This window comes from Sturnus vulgaris, chromosome 5 (genome assembly GCF_052056855.1).
Source record: "Sturnus vulgaris isolate bStuVul1 chromosome 5, bStuVul1.hap1, whole genome shotgun sequence".
Classification (NCBI taxonomy): domain Eukaryota; kingdom Metazoa; phylum Chordata; class Aves; order Passeriformes; family Sturnidae; genus Sturnus; species Sturnus vulgaris.
The window spans coordinates 25,306,345-25,319,097 of NC_142247.1; the positions used below are offsets into that span (position 1 = coordinate 25,306,345).

The window sequence follows — 12,753 nt, forward strand, 5'->3', positions numbered from 1 at the left end:
AGCCATCCACTCTCCACCATGTACTAGAACAGGAGTTCTCTGAAACTACTGCCCAGCTTTGTATTACCAATTGTCCCATGTAGCCACTGGCCTAGCTGCAGACATGACTTTGGAGGGAGTTTAAACTTGTCGTTGTACCTCTATATCACCTGAGATGTGTTCTGGTAGTAGAAGCTTCTGTTGTTCTTACTAGCAGAGTATTTTTCTCCCTTAGTTCTGTCATGTGTGAGTTGCAGGACAAATGCTCATGCCTTGAGCTCTCTCTTGAATTCCCCATTTGTCCTCTCACTCTAGCTAAAAATACCAAGGCTCATAAAATGGAAGGTTATTATGGTTCCTTTCCAATTTCTTAAACCAAAAAGTTCTGTCTCTTTATGGAAATCACTGAGAGACAATGCTTTTTCAGCCTATTATTTTGAAAGAATGATAATTCTGATTTATTCTTTTCATCTCTACTTGTCCTCTGAGTAATGGAGAAGGAACGAAATTACAGAGAGAAAAGGACGCGTGAGAAAAGAACACAATTTCCTATACAGGTTATTTACATGCAAGTGCCTTTACTGGTTATAAAAATACACATTAACTAACACAAAGCAGAAGTGTTCCAGAATTAATTTAAAAAAATTAGTACTATAAATAAATACTAGTGCTTGGTTGCATTACTATAATGCTACTTACTAGAATGCCTGAATACCCAGAGGTGTCCAGCTGGGGATATTTTTTATAATTATCAGGTTGCAGAGGGTGAGCTGTGTTTTCTGAATAGCAATTCTTCATGTTTTCATAAGGTCTTAGATTGGCCAATCAAAAATTAGGCCGAACAAACCCGATTCATCATTTTTGAAAGTTTTGGGCTAAGTAGATGGAATTGTCCCCTGATTTTGTAGCATCTAGGCTGAAGCAGTTCTGGGTTTCTGCTGTTCCAATTCTCATCACTGGACTTTTTTTATGAGTCAAGAAGCTGATGCAATTTATCCAAGTTCACCTGAATAAACAGAAGGGTACAAGATCTGTCTAAAGCTTTAAGAGTCAGAGCACTTTGGTCTGCTACTTACTACCATCCACTCAAGTTTTAAATTTCCAACATTACACGTCTGCAGATTGATCCTCTCATTATTTTGTTACTGAAATGCAAGCTCTTGACAAGATAAGTCAGCAAATTAAGGCAAGCCTAAATTAAATAGACCCTATGTCGTCATACCATGATACTCAAAATTATTTCCATTACATTTTTGTCTAAAAGAAATTGCATGTGGTGCTGGAGGTCACACTCCTGCTTGTCCCCACTGTGTGGAGAAAAAAAATGCACTGCACTGTGTCCAAAATACTGGTCCTTGGAGTCCTATGTCTTATCAGCTCCTCCAGCTTTAAAAACGCCGCTGACTCCCCACCACTCAGCAATAGCAGAAGGAATTACAAAGTTTCCTTCCCCTAGGAGGCATTTGGCCCTGCTCCTAGAGCCCCTCTCCAGGGTGGTGCTCAGCACTGTCTCATTCCACCAGTGCCCATGTCCCACTGCAGGGTGTCCTTCCACAGCGATGTGCTCCACCAGATGCAGGTCACACCATTAACCGAGTGAGACTCACTTCACAAGCCGTGTACGGGTAAGGCTCTCGAATGTACATAAGTGCCACTGCTTGTTTCCATAGTAACTGCGATGCTTCAGAATGGAAAAGACAAAAAAGCCAGGAACAACAGGAGACATGCAGGGAGGTAACAGCACTTCAGTCACATATATTTGAATTGCCCTGTGCTATTCTGCAATGCCAGAAATGCCAGAGGATCGTGCTATGATGATACCCCAAGAATACTATGATTTCTATATTTACCCAGTTTTTTTTTAGTCTTGGGGTTTGTTTGTTTTTTGTTCGTTTTTGTTTTGTTTTTGAAAACTACTTTACTTTCTACACCAGGTATTAGGCAAACAGCAGTGGCTCTGCTATGTATCCTCTAAATATAGTACGGAGATCAGTGGTATAAACACTTTGAAAGCCATGCCATGCTTTTTAGAAATACAGGGATTTATGTATGAAACCCACATGGGAGTACAGCTGAGATCAAACAAGATAAGCATTACTCCACCTTTTCCAAAGTGTTTATCTTTGTAAAGTTGAAAAGCACTTTGATCTCATTTAGTTAATTGGCAGTGCTTAATTGTTTCTGACCTCTCACAGGTTTAATGCCTAGTCATGTCCTGTATGCATTCATTTCACTGTTGAAAGCTGGTTTTGTTTCTGTTCCACTTAAGTGGCAATTGTGTGCAAACTTCATGGGAAGACTAATCTTGAGTGAGAGAATTGGTAGTCTTTCAGTATTTCAATCTCAACAATGACCAAGGCTTTTATACTCGCAGAAATGACAAGTCTCATCATCATCACCACATCATCTTTGTCAAGAGGTCTCCTCGGGGTGAGCTAATGTTACCGAAACTCTCCTGTCCGGCCACCCAGGTGGTGCCGTGGCAGTCATGCAAGCACCACCTGAGCTGGCATCGAAGCCCTTTCACAGCTACACACCTCACACTCAACACAGTCAGACCACGTTTCCTTACCTCCTTACCGGCTCGTCCCCAGGTTTCCTATAGCAGTCTCAGACGTCCCGATCCTTAAAACAATTTAATCTCGGTCCAATAACTAAATAACAAGCTCCGAGGAGGGACCACGAAGGAACAAAGCCTGTATTTTTATCCCCTGAGAGTCTTAGCGCCTCAAGTGAGGGGATCGTCGGCTCCTGCCGTGTCTCTGAGGGTGCGGTCCCCTGGCGCCACAGGTCCCCTGGCCCCTTGTTACGCAAAGTGTTGGCACTTCACGGCCCCTTGCCTGAAGCTCTCAAACCAGCAGCTTGCAAATCGAGCTACCTGCACTGAATGCATTCCTCAATAGTAAAGAAACCAAAATATTTCGTGTCTAGTCCTTAGATTTCACCGACGATTTACTCTGCTTGTGACTTTCGCCTGTTTCCATCGGTTCAGTCTCTGCATACATCGTACCGCAGTATGGAGATTTGTCTTTCTGAGGGAGTTGATCGCTATGCTGTCAATCAGTTCAGCAGTGTCCCTTATGGAGACTGCCGGGGAGAGTCCACATTTCAAATTACCGCCTTGTGTTGTATCTTGTCCTCCTTTCCCAGGGATAACACTGGGTTTGAGAAACTCGACTACTTGTTGATCATAGCATGCTTAGGAAGGAAGAGAAGCACACCTAATGATGACTGAGCAATTAACCTGATTCATCTGCTAATCTCCTTTGAAGATGGGGACCTTGAAGCCGATCTACAGTTGAAGAGAAAACCCCAACTGGTAGTGCAACTGCTCCTCTCAGTTGACATGCTTAAAAAAAAATCCCCTCTAATGCCTCCATTACATAGCAGATCAACTGATATTTTTCTACACTGAAACTGCTCTTCCTAGTAAATTGGTAGGTAGTAGCTTAACCTAGGGACCACAAGGCTTGGCTAATAGAAGTCAGTCCAACTGCATCAGAAAAGATGGAGACATTTCTTGCCACTGTTGCTGTGTGTTAAGAGCATCGAAGAATGAAAACAACTCTCAGAGGATTTACAGCCCTTGCCACACACTGAGTCACAGCACTAAGGATTCAATAACAGGAGCCCTCCAGGTCCTTGAAATGCTTCTTTCAATGAGCATCCACTCCATCACACCAAGCCTAAGCGTAAACAAACTTTTCTGTCCATATCCTTGTCTCGGCCACATATTGGGTTTTCCTGATAATGCCGCGGCAAACTCTGAAGGAGAAAGCAATACAGCTACTCCTTGTACTATTTCAGTATCGGGGATCAAATTAACATCCCCGAGGGTGGGATAGCTTAATAAGACTTCAGAGGGCTTGTCTGAGGGCTCTTTTTAAAAACAAGAAAGTAATTGGGTACCCGTGGGGTTGTGCAATGAACATTGACATGGAAGAGGTGGAGGGAGGGATGGAGCTAAGGGGCACTGAGTGGGACCTCGCTCAGCATGAGACACTCAGGCCACGGCCGTGGAAGTGGAGGTGGCAGCAGCCGTGGCTCCCGGGTGCTGCCGCCCACCTCTCCCGAGCACAGCCTGTTCCCTGCACGGGGGGGCGGGCTGAGGAGCGCCGGCCGCGGCCGTGCCGCCCGCGATGGATGGAGGCGGCCCCGGGAGCAGCGAGCGCACGGGCGCCTTCCCGCCGCTCTCCGCCCACCGCCTGCGCCGGCCGGGGCGGGCGGCCGGGGCCGCTCCATGGCGGGCCGGCAGCTCCGGGTGCCGCCCGGCACGGGCACCGCGCCTCGGCCGTGCCGCCCGCCGGCCCCGGCTGCTCCCCGCGGCAGCAGGCTGGGAGCCGAGCCGCAGGTGCGGCGGGAGGCCGGCAGTTCCTCCGGGCCCCCGCAGAGGGCAGGGCCGCCCCGCCGCTCCGGGCCCGGCTCAGCCCCGGCCTCACTCCGGGCAGCGAGCGCGGCGAGACGAGGCTGTGCCGAGGCGAGCCGAGGCGAGCGGTAAGTGAGCCATCGGCCTGAGCCGTGACCGCCGCCGCACGGACCGCCGTGCCCATCCTTCTGACCCGGGCTCGTCTCGGCAGCGGTCTGGCATAGCGGCATAGGTCCGGTTTGAAGAAGTACGATAAATAGATTCTCATTCCAACAGTTTACGGTGAAGAGATGAAAAGCGATTTAAATTTCATTTTAGAGCTACATGAGAGCAATATCACTTTAATGAATTTTTTAATTGATAATTATTCTTGGTAATTAAGATATGAAATATTCACTAGGATCTACATTACATTCTGGGGGCAGAAGGAAGCAGTGAAAGAATAGGATGCTATCAGATGACCTCTTTTGTGGTGGCTCATTTCCTTCCACTGTGAAAACAGAAAACTTCCTAAAGCTAAAAGCAAGGGGAAAAGTAGTTTAAAGTATTTCAGTGAGTATTTGTAACCTCTCTCGTAGAGGACCAGACCTTCTCTAACCCAATATTGCTGTAACTATGCAGCTCTGATAGGAGAGCGAGACTTCACATGACACCATAGTCAGAGGTCTGAGTAACTTTGACATTGTGGGATGCCTTGCTTCACCTCTCTCCTGCAAGAAAATGTTGCTAGTGGAGATCAAGACAGCCAAACAGAAAGATTAGTCAGTATTTCTGTTTCAGTTCGGGTAGAGCACAGACTAGAGGTAAAATCCTCCTCCATCATGATAAGTAGCCTATGAACATACCAACTTTGTTGTAAGCTTTTAGTTGTTGAATTCGCTCTCATTTGCCGTGAAAGTTTTCTTAAGTCTTGAAATAGTCACGTTAACACAAAGTCTGACAGCTGTTGGAGAACAGCAATCCTTGCTAATGCCACACCTGTGCAAAATAACCCTGAGAAAGTGCTAGACCTGACTCCAGGGTGGCTGGGCTGTATCAGCATGTGTGCAGGTGCAAACTGTGGGGGGAATTAAGGCTCTTTGTAGCTCACTCGTTTAAAAGAAAGGAGTGAGAGCATATGGTCTCCCCTTTACCTTTGACGGGTTTTGGAAAAATTTAGAGACAGCAGCTTCAACTGTAAAAGGAGTCTTGTTTACAGAACCGATGGTCTCTCGATGGCCACCTTTGTGTGGACCATATACATATATATATGTGTGTGTATATAGTTTTTGTGTCGGTTCTGTGAATGACCCCACTCAGGGACAATCTTATCTATTGCCTGAAAGCTTGGCTAGAAACCATGGCATAAGGCAACTCAGTATTGTCAGGTTTTAGTGGTTCTTCATGTGCCTCACAGCAGAGAATGGAGGTCTGCCAGGTGCTTACAGGAGCCAAGTGGCAACTTTAGCTCTTACCTTTTATACTTAGATACGGCTGAGTACTTAATAGTCTTGGAGTTTTATTTTGGATTCATGCACTTGTTTTCACTAGTTGGAAGTTCAGGTCAGGCTATTCTCTGTAAGTTAAAGGAGTTAGTAGTGTGATAGGAGAAGAAATACCAAGATTTGGGCGAGATGACCTTCAAGCTAATTCAACAGGGTGTGGAATTGTGATTGGAATTGTTTTTTGTGGTCACAATGTAAGGTATCGGTTAGATTCTGAATTATTTTGACTATCTTGTTTGTGTCTTTAAATAAAATTTCCTATCAGCCTCTGGTTAGTAGGAGTGGAAATAAGAGGTAAAGACAACAATGAGGTTTTAAAGCCTCTGACTCACTAGCTGCTACCCTTTTAGGCTTCAGTGCACAGCAGAACATGTTCCTCAGAGACAAATCACCTTTTTCTTCTTTTGTAGCTGTTTCAATTTGACAAGAGTTCTTCTGAGACTGTGTTTATGTGTGAAACTGTAGTTCAGGAAGGGAGAGGAAATCTTTTGTTAATTTCCAAAGGCAGTAGATTCTGTGCTCATTGACACATTTCTCAAGAGTGAGTTACATGGCTTTGTGGATGCCATGAAGGGTACTGGTTTCTCCTGGGGTATACTGTTAGTTTTGACAGCATGTAGCTGTGGTTCTTGGTTAAAAATGTCTCAGTGTGGGTCATAGATATTACAGATGCCTTTGTTTCTCTGTTTTTCATTGAGAGAGATACTTCCAGTTGTGTTCAGTGCAGAACTGAGGGGTGGAGTAGAGAGCAACATCCCTGGGCAATATCCTAAAGAGCATCCCCTCTCCATCCAGTGAAGATGTGTTTCTCTCCATTGAGGAAAGTCCAGGTCATGACTGGAGGTACAGGCCAACAATTTAAGAGCTCAAAGTTGAGTAGTGCATGTACCTCCTGCCCTTCATCTGTTTGCAGGCAAATCCAGGCTCATTTCAGTTTTGCTGCCTGTGCTGAGCATTGCTTTTGGGTAGTGTGCTTAAAGGAGTGAGGACACAGGAAGAGCAAGGGGCCTGTGAAGTTATGAAAATACCATTTTTATATGACTGAAAGACCTTCTCTTCCCTTTTTCCTGTTCTTCCCTACAGTATGTGGACTGTTTTTATCTTTCATTTGTTTACTAATGGTAATGGTCATTAGTATTTGCATCAGAAAGAAGGAAACGCCCACATTTCATATGACACCAAGCAAAAGCAGTTTGAGGTTTGGACTTTAGTAATCTTGGTTAAAGAAGTGTCTGTGTATAGTTCTTTATAAGCTATTGTGAATATTTCTTTTAAAAATATTTTTCTTTCATTTTAGCTACTTTGAGATGGCTTTTATTTATTCTTCATCTATGACTGCACTGATGTTGAGCTTCTGAGTTTTTTTCTAGAAATTGAAGTAGAGGGCTTTTCTGTTTATTTGGAGAAAAGCGGTATGTTCCTGACTAATAGGCTGAAATAAAATAAAGAACAGTGTCAAAAATTTGCATAAAAGCCAAGTTTGTCAGTGTGAGACATAGTGTGGTGAGTGATTATTGAATATCCAAGCCAGAAGGAAGGTTTTCCTTGGGTCTGTTGGGTAAAGAGTTGCCTTTTTTTTTTTTAAAAAAAAAAAAAAAAAGCATAATGAGGAATTTTTCACATTCAATGTAAATTACTTTCTGTTGTTAATCTTAACAGTGGTCTATAGGAACATGGTGTTTTATGACAATTAATTTGGAGTTCAGTGGTTTTGTTTTTCCTTAGAACAATGTCTTCTCAATTTATATTTTCACTGTGTGCATTTTCTGTTAAAAGAGAGTAGAATGACACTTTGTTTATTTTCTCTGTGTTTTTTCTTATTGTGCATTTCAGATGTGTGCCATCTTACCTCTTTCTGTTTATTTTGGCCTCTGATTGCCATGTAATGGGGGATCAAACTTAAAATGGTTTCAAGAGACCATTTCTTCATGTGAAGGCTCTCCAGGGCTGCCAGAAATAACCAACAATTAATGCAAGTACTGTTCTAATACTTGTTTGGAGTTGAGTCATACTGATGCTTGTAGCATGAATTTGTAGCACAGGGAAAACAAACACTGTGTGCTTGGCACCAGACAGCTTCAGGTTGGAAGAACCATAAAGGAGATGTAAGTGGGTGAAACCCAGGAGGAGGTAGTAAATAAAACAAGACTGGATGATAATCAGTGTTTGGTATGAGAGAATTAATCTGAGGAGGTGTTGAAGCAGAGGCAAACAAAAACAAAGTCAAAAGTATGCTTGAGACCGTATGTGAAGGTTGATGGTTATTTGGTTTGAAATGTATTAGGAAAGCAAGCAGAGATGAACCTGTGGTTTCAGCTGAAAATAAAGTACCTAGCATGTGGCTGAGGGAGGGCAGAGTAATGAACCTCTCATTTTGTTGAGCTGCATGAGTTGGATAAACAACTTGTAAATAAATTTGAAACAAGTATTATACTGTTTTAAGGAACAATAGCTTTTAAAAGTGAAACTTATGACATTGTTTTCCTTGATTGCTTGGCTGAAGATGAGTGGCTGGATTTTCCTCTCTGAGATCATAGAGATGCATTATGTGTTATCCTGAAATTAGAGGAAAGACATAACCAACAGGTACAAAGCGTAGGAGTTTCATAGTCTGGGCATAACTGTGATAATGGAAAGACTCAGGAAAATGCTTTAACTTCTAGACAGTGTTTTACTGTTTGCTTACAGAGAGTAAGTGTAGTCTCACTGCTGTAACAGTGGAAACCATGAAAACCACCAAGGCTGAGACAGAAAACCTGTGATTAATTTTATTATCTTAATAGTCATGTGGTGATTCACAGAAAGTGCCAGGGATTTTTCCATTTCAGATGGATTGCTCTTTTACTTGCATACTTTCTAAGTAATAAAGCTGAAATAATTTGTAACAGAGCTTGGCCGAACTAGATGGATCTATACCAGCAGAGGATTTGTTCCAGTTTCCTCTTCTGTATTCATTAGAACAATTGGGAAATGGTTATTTTCATGATGTAATGCACTGGTTGTTTTAAGAGCCAATTCCCAAACAACATGCTAATTGGTCTGAAATAGTGCAGTGCATGTGGTGCTCCCTTGGGATTTGAAGTTATGGATGATCCTATTTCTTAGTGGCTTCAGGAATTAAACCTCTCATGAGTGTTTTAACTGTGCTTTTGTAAGGACTGAGTGAATAAGTGCATGATAGTTTGAAACACAGTGTTCAGAGCAGTTGTTCTATATTACACGATTGCTGGGCAAATTAGACTTGCAGTGGAAATTTCCTCGCAGGCTACTGTGCTGAGCTTTTTGGCTCACCAGCACAGGGTTGCAAAGATGTGATAGAAGGTACAACATATACCCTGGTCTAATTTCGCAGTAAACTAGAAACCGTTTAGCAGCTTCTAATGGAAAAGCAAGACAGATACTTAGAGGAGTGCAGCATATAAACAGAGGCTTGAAACTTTTGAACTGAATTACATTTCACATAATTTTTCTGGACCCTCTATTGCCAAGGTGCTATGCTTTTATATTGACAGTGCTTTACTACATTATTGAGTGGTGGAACAGGAGTTGGAAAGAGTTTTGACTTTTTACAGCTTTGTAAATGATGGTGAACACTTCAGTAGTTTGGAATTTAGATTGACAATTTTAACTGGATGTGCCTGAGCAGCTCATCAGGGACACAAAATTGATTAAGATCTTGCTACCTCCCCATCTGCCCTCCCTCCCTCCCTCCCTCATTTAGGCTTCTAAATCAACTTGATTAGCTGAACAACTCTGTTCTTAATTTTTCAGATTTGCTCAGGATGTCTCCAGAGTAGGGAAGATGATATTGCGCTGGATTTCATTTGATCCATGTCGGTGATTTCATGACTGTGAGAACAGAGAATGTGTTTTGTTTTCAAATTAAAGGTTATGTTTTTGTGTGGTGAGGTCCCAAACTCAAGGAGCAATTTCTGCAGTGATTTCTACAGTGAGCAAAAAACTGTGTGGTTGTGGGCCAAGATCAATGGTTGCATTCCTGCTGCTGAGACTCTCCTGCCTTGGGACTCATCTCTTGGCTGAGTCTACCATGAGAGTCATCGAAGGTACAAAACTGGTGGGTAAGTAGGTGTTTTACTGATGAATAATGATTCAATTACATAACTTAACTATAATATCTGCTAATGGGAGCGAAGTGCAGAGTGAAAGAGGCATCATAGGCCAGTATATGTGAAATGTGAATTAATTCAGACAATGTAGAGAACATTGGAGACTTCTGCAATATTTTTGTGAGTGTTATATGTGCCTCATTTTAATTGCTTGATGTTATTCTGCCAAGCTGCATGAAATTAAATAAAAGGAAACTTACAATGGAACAAACAGGAAATGAAATAGTAAGTGGAGTAAGATGTCTCTGGAGAGAATGGCAAGGGATTTGCAGTAATATTTGAGAAGTTATTAGATGTGAGTCCCACCTGTGTACTCCAGCAGCCTTGTTTTTCTTACATCCATATAAAACTACATAAACTACATCATGGAGAGAAGTGAAGGTGGGAAATGCTGCATGCACTAGAAGCAGAGGCTGGATGCAGAGTCGTTTGGAGTGGGATACAGAAGGAATATTTCTTCCCCTCTCTCTGCATCCCTCACCACAGCAAGTTTGGATTGGATGGAACATACCACAACAACCAAAGAAACAATAATTCGTGATTATTTGACTCAATGAAGTGTGGTTTCCTACAGTGTTTTCTCCACCTATTCACTGAAGCTGATGCCCATCATCCACCACTCCCCAGTTGCCCTTATACTTCAGTACCTCTCATTTTTCTCTGGCTACTCCCCATTACTTGCAGCCTTCTCATGCATACCTGAAATCATGGAGCAGTATTCCAGCTCTTCCCCCTTGAATTCTTTGGGCCCTGTGCTGTAGGTGGTTGAATTCATGGTAGGCACCTGACATTGGTTTGGGAGGGAGGCTAGTTTTGGCTAACTTGATATATTGTGGGTAAGAACTTCTTGCTGTGTAATCACCAGCAGTAATTAAGAGTTTTTTGGTTCCATCTTCTGTACAGTGCAGGTGCTGCTGTCATTGTTAAGCTGTTTCCTCTGGTGCTGCTTCACCTCTAGCCTTGCATTCAAAAATGGAAGCACTTGCATAGGCCACTCATCATTCCATTGACTGTTACACTGCCTAACCCTGCTCAAATGGGAGAAATTTGTCCCTTCAAAAGTGGAATTTCAGCATGATATGCATTGGCCAGCCTTGGTCCTTCTCTAGGGTGTAGGCTTTGCAGTACTGCAGTTTGGTCAAAGCAGTGTGTTCAGCATGCTACTGTGATTTCCAATATTCAGAAAAAAACAGTCTGCTGGCTATCAGCCTGGCATATACTATCAGTTTTTTGAACACAATGTTTACATCTTTGTCAATGTGCCTTCCCCCCCAGTTAATACAATGGAATTAGCATTTTTGCTGACTACAGCTCCCACTGGAGCTGATTGAGCTGGTATTTCTGTTCTCTGAGCCTTCTGTTTTTGGTTTACAAAGTTGAAAGTAGTTCTTGGTGCTGATTATGTTTTTTTCTGGCCTAAAATTTCATCCTGATTACATCTGTACCAGATAACCCTTCTTGGGTTTATTGAATGTTTTCCAAAATTAAGAAGAAAGCATTCTCTGTGAAGTTTTCTTAATTTGAAATGGCCTGTGATGTTTCTGCTAGAGTAAACACCTCTTGCTCTAGATGTAGTCAGTTTTTTGAAGTGAGTTTGATATGAGACTCAGGGCATCAAAATAATTTGGCTTATTGAACTGTAAGATGGGAATACTCTTTTTTTGTCAGGCCTGTGAGCTCCCTCCTGGTAAGCTGTAGTAAACTCTTAAATATTAGTATTTAAAATTTTCACACCATCTGCCCTTTTATTTGGTGCCTCATCAAAATGTTTAAGGTTATTTCTAAAAATGAATGTGTGGGGCAAAAGAATGTATTTTTTTGTCACTTGCAAAAGCCCCTTCTGTCATGGCATTGCAGGGTAGGTTTGGCAGAAGTCGGCATTTTTAGAGGAAAATGCTCTGCTTCTTTTATTTCGTTCTTGCCAAGTTTAGAAGTCTCTGAAAAATATGTGTCAGTAATAAAATTCTGAAAGCCTACCTGTCATCTCTGTGCAATTAAGCAGCGGATGTCCCATCCTTGCTGAGCAAGCAGGAATGTTGCAGCCCAGGGTTATTGTGTTTGAACAGACCTCTCTAAGCAGTTCCTTGTTGCTGCAGGCTCAGGTTAAACCTGAGCATCCTGAAACTGAAAAGGAACTTCTGTTTCCAAAGTGCATAGTGACCAGCAGGTTATTTAAATGCAGGTGAAATACATGCCAGGCTGTGTCGGGAGGTGGAAAAAGGGAAGGAAGCAGAAGGGATTTGGACATGGGCCCTGGTGACTCAGGGTGGGGAAGGAAGTTGCCTTGGAAGATAGGAGTTCTACTGGAAGATGCTGTAGTTGCTCAGAGATATCTCTGAACCTCTTTTTAGGTCCTCAAGCCTTATCCTTCTCTGGTTTCTATAAAGAGCTACATGAGCATGAGGAAAGGATCCCTGTGAGAGGCTAATGCCTGTCTTTGGACCAGGGGCTGGGTACCAGGTTTTGCACATTGATTTCTGCTGGTCTGCATAACACAAGCACTGCCACCACATTTGCACTTCTGAGTTCTGTCACGCAGAGGTTAGTGTCTGCTGGCACTGAGATTGATGTTTATATTTTTTGTCTGTAAAGTGTTCATGTGTACCTTGTTTGAGCTTTGATTTTATATATATTTACTCCATTCTTGCATTGTTTTGGGAGAACATTCTGTTATTAGTAGATGTAAACCTGAGATGTGATTTAAATAGGGTGAAAGTTATTCAAAATAGGAATTGTCTTGAGTTTTTTTTTCCTTATGTCTTCAAATATTAATTCTTTGATTAATATTTTATGTGAT

The 12,753-nt window shown here is 42.5% G+C and overlaps 1 long non-coding RNA gene across 1 annotated transcript in view; it reads left to right on the forward strand.

Annotated features, from left to right (window-relative positions):
• Nucleotides 1–4,436: 4,436 nt before the first annotated feature.
• The window catches only part of LOC148223592 (uncharacterized), a 143,121-nt gene continuing 134,804 nt past the window's right edge, over nucleotides 4,437–12,753 (forward strand). Inside the window, exons 1-4 of the long non-coding RNA XR_015803826.1 lie at nucleotides 4,437–4,473; nucleotides 7,663–7,801; nucleotides 9,601–9,908; nucleotides 12,308–12,497. This is a non-coding gene — a long non-coding RNA (uncharacterized LOC148223592). The remainder of the gene's footprint in view (nucleotides 4,474–7,662; nucleotides 7,802–9,600; nucleotides 9,909–12,307; nucleotides 12,498–12,753) is intronic.